The sequence below is a fragment of the Canis aureus genome, chromosome 2, assembly GCF_053574225.1.
Source record: "Canis aureus isolate CA01 chromosome 2, VMU_Caureus_v.1.0, whole genome shotgun sequence".
NCBI lineage: Eukaryota > Metazoa > Chordata > Mammalia > Carnivora > Canidae > Canis > Canis aureus.
Window position 1 is genome coordinate 17,597,385 of NC_135612.1, and position 14,261 is coordinate 17,611,645.

Consider the following 14,261-nt stretch of genomic DNA (forward strand, 5'->3'; position numbering starts at 1 on the left):
GTTTAGTGCTGCCTTCAGCCCAGAGCGTGATCCTGAAGACCCAGGATCGAGTCCCACGTCAGGCTCCCTGCATGGAGCCTGCTTCTCCCTCTGCCTGTGTCTCTGCCTCTCTCTCTCTCTCTCTCCCTCTGTGTTTCTCATGAATAAATAAATAAAATATTAAAAAAAAAAGAATTAGACACCATGGAGCACCTGGGTGGCTCAGTCGATTAAGTGTCTGACTCTTGGATTTAGTTCAGGTCATGATCTCATGGGTCTTGAGATGGAACTCTAGGTTGGGTTCCATGCTCAGCAGGGAGTCTGCTGGACAGTCTCTTCCTCTGCCCCTCCCCCCACTCACATCGTGCACTCTCTCTCTCTCAAATAAATATATCCTTTAAAAAAAGAATTAGACATCTTGCATATCTCTAGCTCAGGACTGGGCTGCATTCTCTATTTTTAATTTTAGCTTCATTATTACATGTGGTCTCACTATTTTGAAGAGAGCTGTTTCAAATTCCCTGGTCAGATTAAAAAAAGGGGGAGGACTAGAGGCATTGCAGAAAGTTTAGAATTTAGCAGTTACAATGGTACAGGATCGAAGGGAAATCAGAGTATAATATATAATCATAATTATGAAAAAGTCACTTAGAGGCGGGAACACCTTCAAAAACATGAGCATGTGTCCAGGAGGAGGGTCTAAATCTGTAAGATCAGATTGACAGCAAAACAAACAGAGTATGATGTTATTTCTGTACATTAATGCCAAAAACAAATGAGATATCCCTGAAAGCAACCCTCAGGAAGGCCAGATAGAATAAATGCAGAGTTTTAAGCAGCACCAATAAGAGTTTAAACCAAAATGAAGAAGATCAATCCCCAAGTGCCATTTTAATATTTTTAAGGTGAAATATCTGTGCTAGACACTCTTCTGGTCACTTTCATACATGTTATCTTATTTGATCTTTGTAATAGTCTCATGAGGTACACAATGATACTCCCATTTTACAGAATGAAGAAACTAAGATCCAATTACTTGAAGTATTTTCCCAATCGATAAAAGGTAGAAGCAGGATAAATCTCAGATTTTTGGAAATCAATGCATTAGTACTGAACTCCTGAATGTATACCCATAGTAGAACAGATTTTAATATAAGACATATCAAAACATTCTACAGATACTACAAAGTGTTGTTTTTTTGTTTTTTTTTTAAACAGGAATACAACCAGTGCCAAGCACTGTGGTACCACAGAGCATCAGGTAGGGATCTTGCTGGTCCTCTCTAAGGTGATAGCTAAGGTGATAGCTACGGCTTCCTCTCCCCATTTCACTCATGTCATAAATAACCCCCCTTCATAGGCACATAAAAGGATGCTCAACACCATTAACCAACAAGGAAATGAAAATTGAAATGACAATGAGATATCATCACACATCTGTCAGAATGGCTGTTACCAAAAAGACAAGAAATAACCAGTGTTGGCGAGGATGTGGAAAAAATGGAATTCTTGTGCACTGCTGGTGGGAATGCAAATTGGTACAGCCACTCTGGAAAACGGAATGAGGATTCATCAAAAAATTAAAAAAGAGGACAGCCCCGGTGGCCCAGCCATTCAGCGCTGCCTTCGGCCCAGGGTGTGATCCTGGAAACCCAGCATCAAGTTCTGTGGCAGGCTCCCTGCATGGAGCCTGCTTCTCCCTCTGCCTGTGTCTCTGCCTCTCTCTCTCTTTCTCTGTGTCTGTCATGAATAAATAAATAAAATCTTTAAAAATTTTAAAAAGAGCTAGCATATGATGCAGCAACTCACTTCTAGGTATTTATTCAAAGAAAATAGAAACAATTCAAAAAGACACATGCACCCCTATGTCACTTCAGCATTCTTTACAATAGCCAAGATATGAAAGCAACTTAAATGTCCATCCATTGATGAATGGATAAAGATGTGATGTACACACACGATGGGATATTACTCAGGCATAAAGTATAATCTTGCCACCTGTGACAACACGTATGGACCTAGAGAAATAAGTCAGACAAAGACAGTTACTGTATCATTTCACTTAAATGTGGAATCTTAAAAAAAACAAAACAAACAGAAACACTCATAGATACAAAGAACAAACTGATAATTGGTGGGCCAGATGGACAAAATAGGTAAAGAGGATTAAAAGGTACAATCTCCCAGTTGTTAAACAAATAAGACAAGGGGAAGTAATGCACAGCGTAGAGAATACAGTCACCACATTTTGTATGGTGATAGATGGTAATCAGACTTATCATAGTGACCACGTTTAATGTATATAAATATTGAACCTCCATGTTGTATACCTGAAACTAATATAATATGGCTTGCCAATTATGCTTCAATTAAAAACATAAAAACAGAAATAAATAAATAAATAAATAAATAGTAACTCACTTTGACAACATGATCTTCATTCTGTTTCAAAAAGACAATTTGGTTACCATCTGCCCACTGACCCATGCTTCAGAACTGCTATAATATCATTAGTCAAGTTTTTGCAAAGCATTCTCATAGTAAGTATACTGGGATTTCATACTTTTTATGGTAAAAACATTTCTAATTGTGACATTGCAATTAATAGTTTAACCCCAGACTTGGCAATTGTTTTGTGGGCTATTGTGGTACCAGGATTCTGTTGAGACCGAAATTAAAAAGAACATTATTAATTGGATCAGCCCGTTTTCCCAGGTGTCCTTGACGGACAGTGATGGAAGGATTAAGGAAGATAACAACCTTGGTGAAAGTTATTAAGTTTCATCGAGACAAAAGTTAGGGATGAAGTAAAGAGTGCACCGACTGAAAAGTCCTAGGCTAAGGTGCAGCTTATGTAAAGTGTACTATATTGCATTGCAAGGGTTATGAATCCAGGCAAGGAAATGCAGTAGTCTTGTTTGGAAAGCTCAGATTCTCTGAGTCTGAAGGGTTGACTCGGTAATTATATCAGAAGACTGTCATTCAAACACCCTAGCCAGCCAAGGCTGATTTGCTTTGGTATCTAGAGCATAATTGATTCTCAGGTTAATTACTCTTTCCTGAGAAAATCAGAAATAAGATGGGTGAGGTCACAGGAACCTTTACTTTTAAAAATATGCAAAATTTAGTGTAGAAGGCTTCAGAGTAGCATCCAATTAAAATGGGTCATGACTGCATTATCTGAATAGATTAGAGATCAAATTTATTCAGTACAGAATACTCACATACAGTAAAAACTTGACATAATGTGGTTACCATATGTGACAAAGGCTGCTAAATGTTCACAAAAATCCCTTTATTTCCGTTCTGGGCACACAGGTAGACTATATCCAAGTCTTCCTTGCAGTTAGGTGGGGCCATGTGATGTCTTACACGTAAAGCAGAAATCTCCCACCCACCCCTCCATGTTCTCATTCTCTTCCCTCATCTCACAGCCAGACACAGAATTTCCAGTGGAGGTGTCTGAGGTCCTGAGGATCCTCAGAATAGCAGAGCCACTAGGTGAAAGGAGCCCAGGTCCCCTCAATCTACATCGCACTGAGACAGGAGCAAGAAATAAAGCTCTTAGTGATTTAAACCACTGAAATTTGGAGTATGTTTGTTTCACATATAACAAGCCCTGACTTAACAAATACATCACTTCTATCACCCGACAACTGTTAGCTTTCAATGCTTCTAACCTCGCTATTTCCTCTACCTCTTATGTTTGAGGAAATAAACCTGTGCCTTCTCAGATTCTCTTGACTGCCTTTTTCTTTCTCTCCTTTGGTCAGGTCCCCATTCATATCACTCCTCTATTGTTGGGCTTGGATAAAATAACACTCCATAGTACAAGGGATATCTCTTCCTGAGCAGCCACGAGGGGTTGGATGATACAACACGATAGTATAAAGGTTGAAGCTCTCCATGGAATTTGACCAGTTAGGTGATTTGAGATAAAAGAGCTGCAGAGACAAATTTCTCCTTTCCTTCTCCTAGATGTGATTTATTCTTACCACATTTCCAGAGAAGTTCTTATATTGACTGAAAACACCTGCTATGCAACGTTCAGTATCTCTTAGTGACTAATTATGCAACAACGAGCAGTGTTGTAAAACAATGTATTAAACTGCTTTGCTGCTATCCTTGCTTCACTTTGGTTTTCTCTTCCCATTCTGGTGGGATTTCATCTTCCAAATAAAATGATAGTTTCTTATCCTTAGCTCAAGCTCTGCTTTTTAAAGGATTGAGCTAAATCAACTTCTTTGCACAATTAGTTTTCAGACAGATTTATTATTTTTTTCCAATTCCTATGCTCTTTTCATCCCCATTCTGTCAAATCTTTGCTCAGGATCCTATAGTTACCTAAAGTTTCAGGAAAAAGTTACTGCAATCTGATAGTACAAAGCTTTAAATCCAGGAATACTGAATTTCTGGCATTCAATTTTTTTTTATAAAACATTCAAAGAATCCTAGTAATAATCAGCAGGAGCAGTGCAAAGAAATTTAGTAAACTATCAATAGTGAAGGAATAATCACAGAGAGATACGTATTATAATACAGGTATATTAAATGTGTTAGCTATTATAGGCGGCAAGCAGGGTAAATTATTATAGGAGCCTTTCTCATATCTCTGAAATTATACCTTACAAACAACCACATGGAAATCCAAGGTAGATGTTTTAAAGCAAATATTGTAATTATATATTTGGGCTACATGCTCTCTTTAGTTATTATTCTTATTGGTCTCTTTCTTTTCCATTTACTTTTACTCAGCATACTGTCCACATCTGAGTAGATGAACCCTTTGAAGTGCAAACATTTATGATTATTTCTGCTCTAGGGAAGTTTTGAAATGTCATCTTTTCTTAGAATATATGTGAACACAGGAAAAGTGAAAAGACCCCAGAATTAGGTATTAGTGGTATAATTTCATTATGTTGCTTAAATTCCCTAAAGACCAGAAATAACTATAATCAAAATTTCAATGAAACGTATTTCTAAATCAAATCTTAGCCCTGTGAGTTTTATAAGGAATGTTTTTCTCTTCCACCAATCCAGATGGCCATTAGCTTATACCATATACAATTGGGGGAAAAAAATAATAAATCTGTTTCAGCAGGTGATCTCACAGGTATTTTATACATGTTTTCTCTTTTTATCTTAACCCTGCCCCATAAAGTAGGAGTTATTAGCCTCAGTTTCTACAAAGAAAACAGAGGATGAGAACTTTGAAAACTTTGCACAAATCACTTAGCCAATTAGTTGTCAAGACATATTTGAAACTCAGATTTGACATCCAAGTCCACCTAGAAAATTAAAAAGGTATATTAACATTCACAGGCTAAAGTACTTCTGAAGAAACAAAAGTACCTACATTATTTTCCTAAGATGTCCTCTCATAATAAATAGGGTGCCATGAAAAATAGCAAAAAATAATTAAGTTATCCTCCCCTTATCTGAAAAAATTAATTCAACTTTTTGAAAACAACCCTTAACTAGGGCATAGTTTTCTCAGTAAAAAATTCTGGCATACTTAATAAAGTAACAGATGCTAGCTCAATGAACACAAAATATAGGAGCATTCCTCTTTCACTGGGCATTTGGCAACTCGTGAGGGAAATCAGGCAGCTGGGTCATAGCATAGTAAATTATTTAAAAGTCAAATATGCTCACCTCACACCATATGCTGAAATAAATTCCAGATGTATGAAAAAGTTTAATATTTTTAAAGATCAAACCAAATAAAATTAAAATAATATTGAATACTCAAGCCTTTGACAGAGAAATGATTTTTCTATGCTTTGAATTGATAACGAATACACAGGAAAATACCAACAAATGTTACCACAACATTTGAAATGTTAACATAAAAAAAATAAAAAGCTAAACTTACTGGGAGATTTTTCAGCAAATGTAGCATTGAATTACTAGTGTGATTATATTTTTTATATGTATAAAACAAAACACTCAAACTTCTGATTGGAACATCACTAAGACTGTAACAGGTAAACTGGCAAGAGCAGATAACTTAAAGGAGAGGAAAATGATTATCACTTAAAGGTAAATGATTATCAAACATGGATTTGAAAATATTCAAGCTTTCTAACAGCCAAAAAATTTAAGTTAAAATAAATATCATTTGGCCTATGAAACTACAAAAATAAATAAGTAAATAAGCACCTGAATGCTGTAAAAGTACAGTGAATTCACTGTCCCATTCACTCCTGATGACAAACATAAACTGGTACAATTCTAGAAAGCAATTTGGCAAATAACTCGTTATAGGTGTTCCCAATATCCACATTCCCAAAAACCTAGCCTAAGAAAGTCAGCCAAAATATGCAAAAAGTTAAATATATGAAGACATACATAATATTACAATAAGGATAATTAGAAGAAACTCAATCTAACAGCAGAGGAATGTTTTGGGACATTATCACAAATCCATTGGATAAAATATATGGCTGTTTTAAAACATTAATCATTGAAGAAAGAAAACAAATATCTAAAATCAATATTTCTTTAAGCAAAATTACATGAATCTGATTATTAGTACATTTTGAAATGATGTTTTCTTTTTCTTTTTTTTTTTTTTTTTTGAAATGTTTTCTAAAAAACTGGAGTGCAGTACACTAAAACTCTGCTAGTGGTTGGACTCATGGGTGCACTTTTTACATTTGTGCTTTTCACACTTTCTAAGCTGGGTCTCTAATCTATATTTTATAAACAGGGTACATATCAAAACTAAGCATTGGAATAAGAAATTGCATGATTAAGATTAATGCAGAACAGACAACAAAAGTCAATAACAAGTGTTTTTTAAGTATTACCTCTTATCAGCTTGATTTACAAACACTTGTTGACTTTGGAGGACCTGTGTATCTGGTGAATGAAGGAATTCTTTCAGTTAGAGAACATAATTAGTCTAACTTTTAAAATTCAGAAAACAAGGGCGCCTGAGTGGGCTCAGTCAGTGAACCAGCCGACTCTTGATTTTAGCTCAGGTCATGATCTCAGGGGCCTGGAACTGAGCCCTGTGATGGTCTCGCCACTCAGAGGGAAGTCTGCTTCAGGATTCCCTCTCGCCCCTTCCCTCCCTTGCTCCTCTCTAAAATAAATAAATAAGTCTTTTTAAAAAATAAAAATCAGAAACCATCCCCATCAGGCAAATGACACTAAACAGAGCACCATGATGCAAGCAATATCAGTGAAGTAATAACACGATTTATGTTAAATTTACCTTTATCACCTAGTATCTCACAGAGTAGTACCCCCAACTTGGGAAAATCAGTGTTTTCCAATTTAAAAAAAAGGAAAATTAACTTAGAGAAGGAGAGAGAGAGAGAGAGAGGATTAATATAGTTAGAATGACAAGTAGAAAAATAAACAGCTCAGCTGCATCTGAGCAGTTTGTATATAGCCCCATCCCACCCCCAGATGTTTCTAACAGCATGTCTCAGCATTAAGGTACTAGAAATAGGTATCATTCAACAGTGAACATGCACATCACCTGGGCCTCAATAGGCACCCAGAATATGGAAGTCAAATTGAATTGAACCTGTTGATATGGCTTGGCAAATCTCATAAACAAGAGAGTATAAAAAATGACTGATATTGGGTTTTGAAAATATTTACTTTCCTTTACATACAAACCAAATGCTTCCTAGGATTCACATGATATGTTGGAATCTGGGGAGTCCTTGGAGTCATTAGTAGAGAGATATGCTCTCCCCACCTACTCACTTTCCCGGCTCCTGCTGCCATCAGGAGAATACCAGTAATAGCTACCATTTATCGAGTCATGTGCCTCTCATGTACCAGGCACTTTGCATCTGTTATCTCATTTATTTCCAACCACAACCTTGTGAGGTCCGGACAATGGCTCTCAGAGGGCTATAACATGGCTCTTGAAACACACTAGCGGCAATGCTTCCCTCTATCTGCTCGTAAGACTAATTGGGCCAGCTCTCAGAAATGCTGTGTGGAAACAATTTTTCTGTATTTATGATCTATGCAGTGATCTTCTCACACATCCTTTTGCAGGTGATGTAAGAAAAGGTGTAAAACAAAAAATGAGTAGATTATTGTACAGAAAGAAAAGAAGCCTAAGCATCATGCCTATATTTGGTTCTGTTCTTGGTTCCTGGTTCTGTTCTTCACAAGTTGGGTGATCTTAATTAAGTCATTTCAACTCTTCAATTCTCCAAGCATCAGGACCTCATATTCACAAACCAGGAGGACCACAATGTGGTAAAGGCTTTTTTTTTTTTTTTATTGTAACAGGAACCATATGAGACATGCTTAAGCAAAAAGCAAAGTTACACCAAAATTATATGGGGATTTTATTTAAAAAGTAGCTAAAGTTTCTCAGGATTTTGAACCAGAAAAAAAGAATGTTATGAGGCACTGGAAGAGCTTTTGGGGGGCAGGCACTCTGAAATCTACCAGTAGGGTCAAATGTAAATCATAATTTCACCATCAAATCATATCATTACTTAAACTGATTTTCTAATACTTTTTAACACAGTGTGTGATCCAAGGTGGGTGTCTAATAAATGGGAGCTATTTTATTATTATTTTGTCATCAGGAATAATGCTTGTGTTCCAATTCCAACCCCACTACCTATTATCTATGTGACTATAAGAAAGTAATCACAGATTATCTTAATAAAAACATTTGCTTAAGGGCATCTGGGTGGCTCAGTCAGTTAAGTGTCTGCCTTTGGCTCAGATCATGATCCTAGGGTTGTGATATCCAACCCTACACTGGGCTGCCTGCTCCAAAGGGAGTTTGCTTCTCCCCCTCCCTCAGCTTATCCCACTGTTCACTCTCTCTCAAATAAATAATCTTTCAAAAAAATAATAAAAAAATAAAAACATTTGCTTAGTGGTGAAGATTAAACGAGATGATATGTATACAACATTGCAATTGAGTCCTGCCGGTTACTAAATGTTCAATAGGCAGTGGTGATAAAAGTAATCCTTTAACAGCAATGTCCACAATAGCCAAACTGTGAGAGGAGCCATGATGTCCTCCGACAGATGACTGGATAAAGAAGATGTGGTCTGTGTATACAATGGAATATTCCTCAGCCATCAGAAAGGACTAATACCCACCATTTGCTTCAACATGGATAGAACTGGAGGGTATTATGCTGAGTGAAATAAGTCAATAAGAGAAGGACAATCATCATATGGTTTCACTCATACGGGGAATAAAAGAATTAGTGAAAGGGATTATAAGGGAAAGGAGGGAAACTGAGTGGGAAAAATTAGAGAGGGAGACTCCTAACTCTGGGAAACAAACAAAGGGTTGCAGAAGGGAGGACAGTGAGGGGATGGGGTGACTGGGTGACAGGCACTAAGGAGGGCACTTGATGGGATGAGCACTAGGTGTTATACTATATGTTGGCAAATTGAATCTTAATAAAAAAATTACTGCTTTAAAATTTTTATGTGCTTAGGAATAAAATTTCTAGGCAAGGGGAGCCTGGGTGGCTCAACTCGTTAAGCATATGCCTTCAGCTCAGGTCATGATACTAGGGTCCTGGGATCGAGTCCCATATCAGGTTCCCTCCTCACCGGGGAGTCTGTGTCTCCCCCTCCCTTTTCCCCTCCCCCCATCCATGTTCTCTCCCTCTCTCTCTTTCAAATAAATAAATAAAATCTTTTTTAAAAATTTCAAGGCAAACAAAAGGAAAATCTGAAAGGAATCAGAATCCAGGGTGATGACTACAACCAAGTGGCATTTAATGGAAAAACCCACCCTAACTTCACCCTTAGTCTGTCCTTGTTTTTAATTTTTCCATTTTCTTTTTCTCACAGCCATCGGGAATAAAGAAGTCACTAAAGTGACATCATTTAAATGACTTACCGTACATTCTAGTGCAGCATTAGCATCACCTGGGAATTTGCAAATTCTTGTGCTACCTTCCCAAACTCACTGGATTAGAAGCTCTCTAGTGTGCATGAAGGTGGGGGTTAGGAGTAGAATATGTCTTTCAACCAGCCCTCTGCATGACCCTGAGACTCGCTCAAGTCAGAGAACCACAAGTTGAAGAATTCTGCATGTCAGATTCACCTGTAGAACTTTTTAAAATATCTATATTGATGCTAGAGTTGAATCAGAATTACTGGGGATGGGGCCAGGACACCAACACAGATATTTTAGAAACAGAACCAAAAGCTCCCCCTTGTAACCAGAAAGAATCATTGCAATTGTCCATTCCACACAATCACTGCAATTGTCCATTCCACACAGCGTCTTAGCGGCCATCACCACGGATGCCTGTGAAGAGCATGGAAGTAGAAGTGGACTTGGTTTGAAGCATGTTCTATTCCCACAGTATGGATGCTCCCCAGTATTACTTAATACTCGAAGATCTCCTCTTTTCTCATCTCAGGGTAACTCTCTCATGTAGTACATCTGATCCCACAAGGAAACCAGTTCTTAGTTTTTTTTTTCATTCCTACTGATAGAAATCTCAATCAACCCAGAAGAACATTTTTAAGTAAAATTTTATATATTTGCCAAGTGAAATTTCAGACATTGGCTAAATGGAGTATATAAAAGATTGGGGACAGAGAGTAGGGGCCCCTTTCCATGGCTTTATTTTAATTACCCAGCCTATTTTCTCAGCTACAGTGAATTATAGAGCACTGACCATTTATTATATTGAGTAGCATAAGTTAATGAATACTAACCCCTTTCAATCCTTTTTGGCAACCCCCAGAATTAACTAAACTAACTGTATTGTTATGAGAGCAGCCACTGAGCAACAGCAAAGGTGCTAACTGGTACACTTAACGGCAGTGAAAACACAACCTGCAAAGTTATTTGGAGGCAGAAAAATGAAAGCACATTGATAGTAGGGCCTAGAATGATAAAATTTCTATTACACGTTGCAACAAAAATAAAGCCGTTTTAATGGAATCATGTCAAAGGACCCATGTCTCCTGCTTTGAAAACAAATGGTGTTGGCTTCCAGTCAACTTTTCCAGGGCTTAGCAGCAGGAGGTCATTACCCTTTGACAATGTTCAGTTACACAGACATTATCTCCAATTAACAGGTTTTAACTACAAGGATTTCTCTTTTATTGAAAACAGTGGTTTTTTTAAATAAATAACTATAGCAGTTATTGGGTAATTTTGTCTTATTGACTGGGACTGAGATGATTACGTTTACTCCTATAAACACACACACATGCACATGCATACACACACACATCTGAGTCAATAGAATACTTTTAGTGTCCTTGAACTCTTTTTAAAGCATGGTAGAGAAATATGCTAATCTTTACATAAACATTTCACAAAGACTTCTTTCTCTTAAAAAAAAAAATCCTTCCCCATATTGATGTAACCAAGCCATTCTAAGTGTTTCAAATTTCCCAAAGTACTACCAATGAAACATTTATCAATCGTAATGCATTATGTTTTCTGTCTCATTTGAGAAGGTTTTATGGAATTCTGGATGATGGCCAGAAGCTCAGAGGAGAATTTTTAACACCCTCTCAATAGACACATTTATAGCTTTAAACTATACAGAGTACTGGTCTTATCAGTGCATAGCAGGGAAATGATTAAAATATTCCAAGCAAACTTAAACTTGGTAGTCCTTAGGTGGAAATGAAGCATCATTCTGGGCTGAAACCTCCAATTATATAAGATAGGAAGTCACAGAAAGACATCAGATTTGTACACTGTCAGTCTACACGGCAGATGGTAGTGTCTGGCAATGCCTTTTTTATAACAGAAAATATTATTATAAAAATATCCAGAGAAGACATTTTTAGTTCCTTGACTTAATATGAGGAAAAATTAGAGATTTCTATAGAAATTAGAGGTTTAATACCCAATAATATGAAACAGTAATTTTCTTTGAAATCTATGCATTAACTATTCCATCACTTCTTAGAGAATTTTTTATAGTTGGAAGTCATCTGGTATTTTCATTTCTCTATCTCTCTCTGTCTCTCTCTATCTCTCTTTCTCTCTCACTCTCAACCACCTATTTAAATTCAGCCTAAATCTATATATTTTTATACAACACTTAAATCATACCATAGTGTGCTGTGGTGTGCTGTATGTCACATTTTAGCCTTCCCCAATGTTATTACAATAGAATTGCCTTTATCTCAAAGGGGATATTTTCTTATAGATGAAGTTTCTTGAAGGTAGAATTCTCCTGAGAGCCACACTTTTGAGTGGCATGTTCTTAAGCATATTGCATTATGTGTCAGCACAATTAGCATATTCTTCTGGATTGTAAAAAGTAACAATAGCTGACAGCTGAGTATGTAGGGAAATGGCCTGTAAAACTATCTCAAAACTAGGAAACCCAGTCCTTGTGTGGAACAAGCAGGAGTAGCACAGTTTTTGTGATCCTAATTCAAAAATGAATGGAGGAAGCTTAGACTCCCAGGTGGTTAGACCATTCCTGTCTCATACTCAGATACCATATTCGGTGTTTATAGTTTGGGGAGCAAAGGGAGCAGAGAGGATGGCTGAAGGAGAGGGAGCATAGATGGAAATATCCCTGCCTAATTCTAGCACAGTTCATAAGAGTTGTCAATATAGCCATGGAAATGTCCCCAATGATTTTCAGAGAACCTTACTAGCTGCAAAAATGTCTCTGTTCTCAGAAATGTGATATTGAAGTAGTATATGTTCACAAACTACCGAAGAACTGATGAGTGTGGTTTCACCTCACCAGAATGAATTTGAAAAGGTGAGCAATCCGATTTGCTGCATAACTAGGACACAGATGTGCAAATGTGCAAAAGACACTGTTAAATAGAAAGAACAACAACAACAACAACAAAAAACATAAAATAGCCCCAGAAATAAACACTATTTTGGAGAATTTGATGAGACACAAAACACCTTCTTAATTATATATGCTAGAAGGGTATTTCAAGGAGCTTACGGGGTATTAGGGTGGCCTCTGAGACAAAGCGTTGTCTTCATTCCCTGGTGCATACTTGTTATTTTGATATACTTATTTAATTTTAAATTAAAATGATAGGATAAAAAATGCCTGAGGTCATTCCTATAGTTAGCTTTTCATTGTCCTAAATCTTATTTTTGTGGATAAAGATCATTAAAGATTTAAATATTTTCATTTGCAAATGAAGTGTGAGAATTAAAAAATATTAGACCCAAGTCCTGAAATTTTGAAAACAAAGGAGAAAGACATCAGCAGTGTCATATTGAACATATACATATGTGTGTGCATGTGTGTGTGTAAAGATATATAAACATATATTTTCACTGTCCATCCTTTTTCTATCTGCATCCCCAGCTTGATTTTGTGCCTACTACTATCCTATAACTTTACCTTTAGACATATTATTTGTTTCAATATATCAAACTCCCCATTCTCCACACTTCCAGGTCCTTATCAGGACTTAAATTTGATATGTCCCTATGGCTTACAGAAGCCACTGGAAAGGCCCAGATAGTCTCATCTCTGATAGTTTAATTTTAACTTAAATTTACAAATTAATGTAACACCACCACACATTGAGCAGATCATCCACATTCTTTTACTTAGCACCAAAATGTGTACCTCAGTTCCCTCTGTACCATGATTTCAGTCACCCACTACTGACTCAACAACTATTTTACTGTGGCAGTAGCCCTCTCAGAATAAGGCCACTGGAACTAATTATTCTTTTATGTTTTTGTGCCACAATCCCTTGCCTTTGGAGACAAATGAGCATAATACAAAAGTATTTGTACTTTTGAGCCTTAGATGTCCCCAATTTTTTTCAGACTCCATTTATTTATTCATGAGAGACACAGAGAGAGGCAGAGACATAGACAGAGGGAGAAGGAGGCTCCTCACGCGGAGCCTGATGGGGCACTTGATCCCAGGACCTGGAGATGGTGACGCAAGCCAAAGACACTCAACCACCGAGCCACCCAGGCACCCCAGATGTCCCTTATTTATGTCAAAATTCCACTATTTTTTTTCTTTTTTTTTTTAAATTCCACTGTTAAAAACGCACTAGATTCTACTGGAGATTTTTAAGTCCATACATTTTAGAGAAAAAGACTTAAGTATTCTAGAATGATTAAAGATAGTGAAGAAATGTAAGACTGAAGGGTAGGCAACACAAACAACAAACAGCTTCAACACAAACACAACAACAAACAGCTTCAACATATTGACTGAAATTAGTTCAAATGAGTGGCTAGTTATGGTAGACAGTTTCTAAGGTAATGGAGCTCTGAGGCATTGCTTCCTATCCCAAACAACTGGAGGTTTTCCTCAAAGACCACTCTAACAAATATC

At 36.9% G+C, this 14,261-nt stretch overlaps 1 long non-coding RNA gene across 15 annotated transcripts in view; it reads right to left on the minus strand.

Annotated features, from left to right (window-relative positions):
• LOC144293771 (uncharacterized) overlaps positions 1-14,261 on the minus strand; it is a 583,355-nt gene that overhangs the window by 148,938 nt on the left and 420,156 nt on the right. The gene's annotated exons all lie outside the window — the stretch shown is intronic.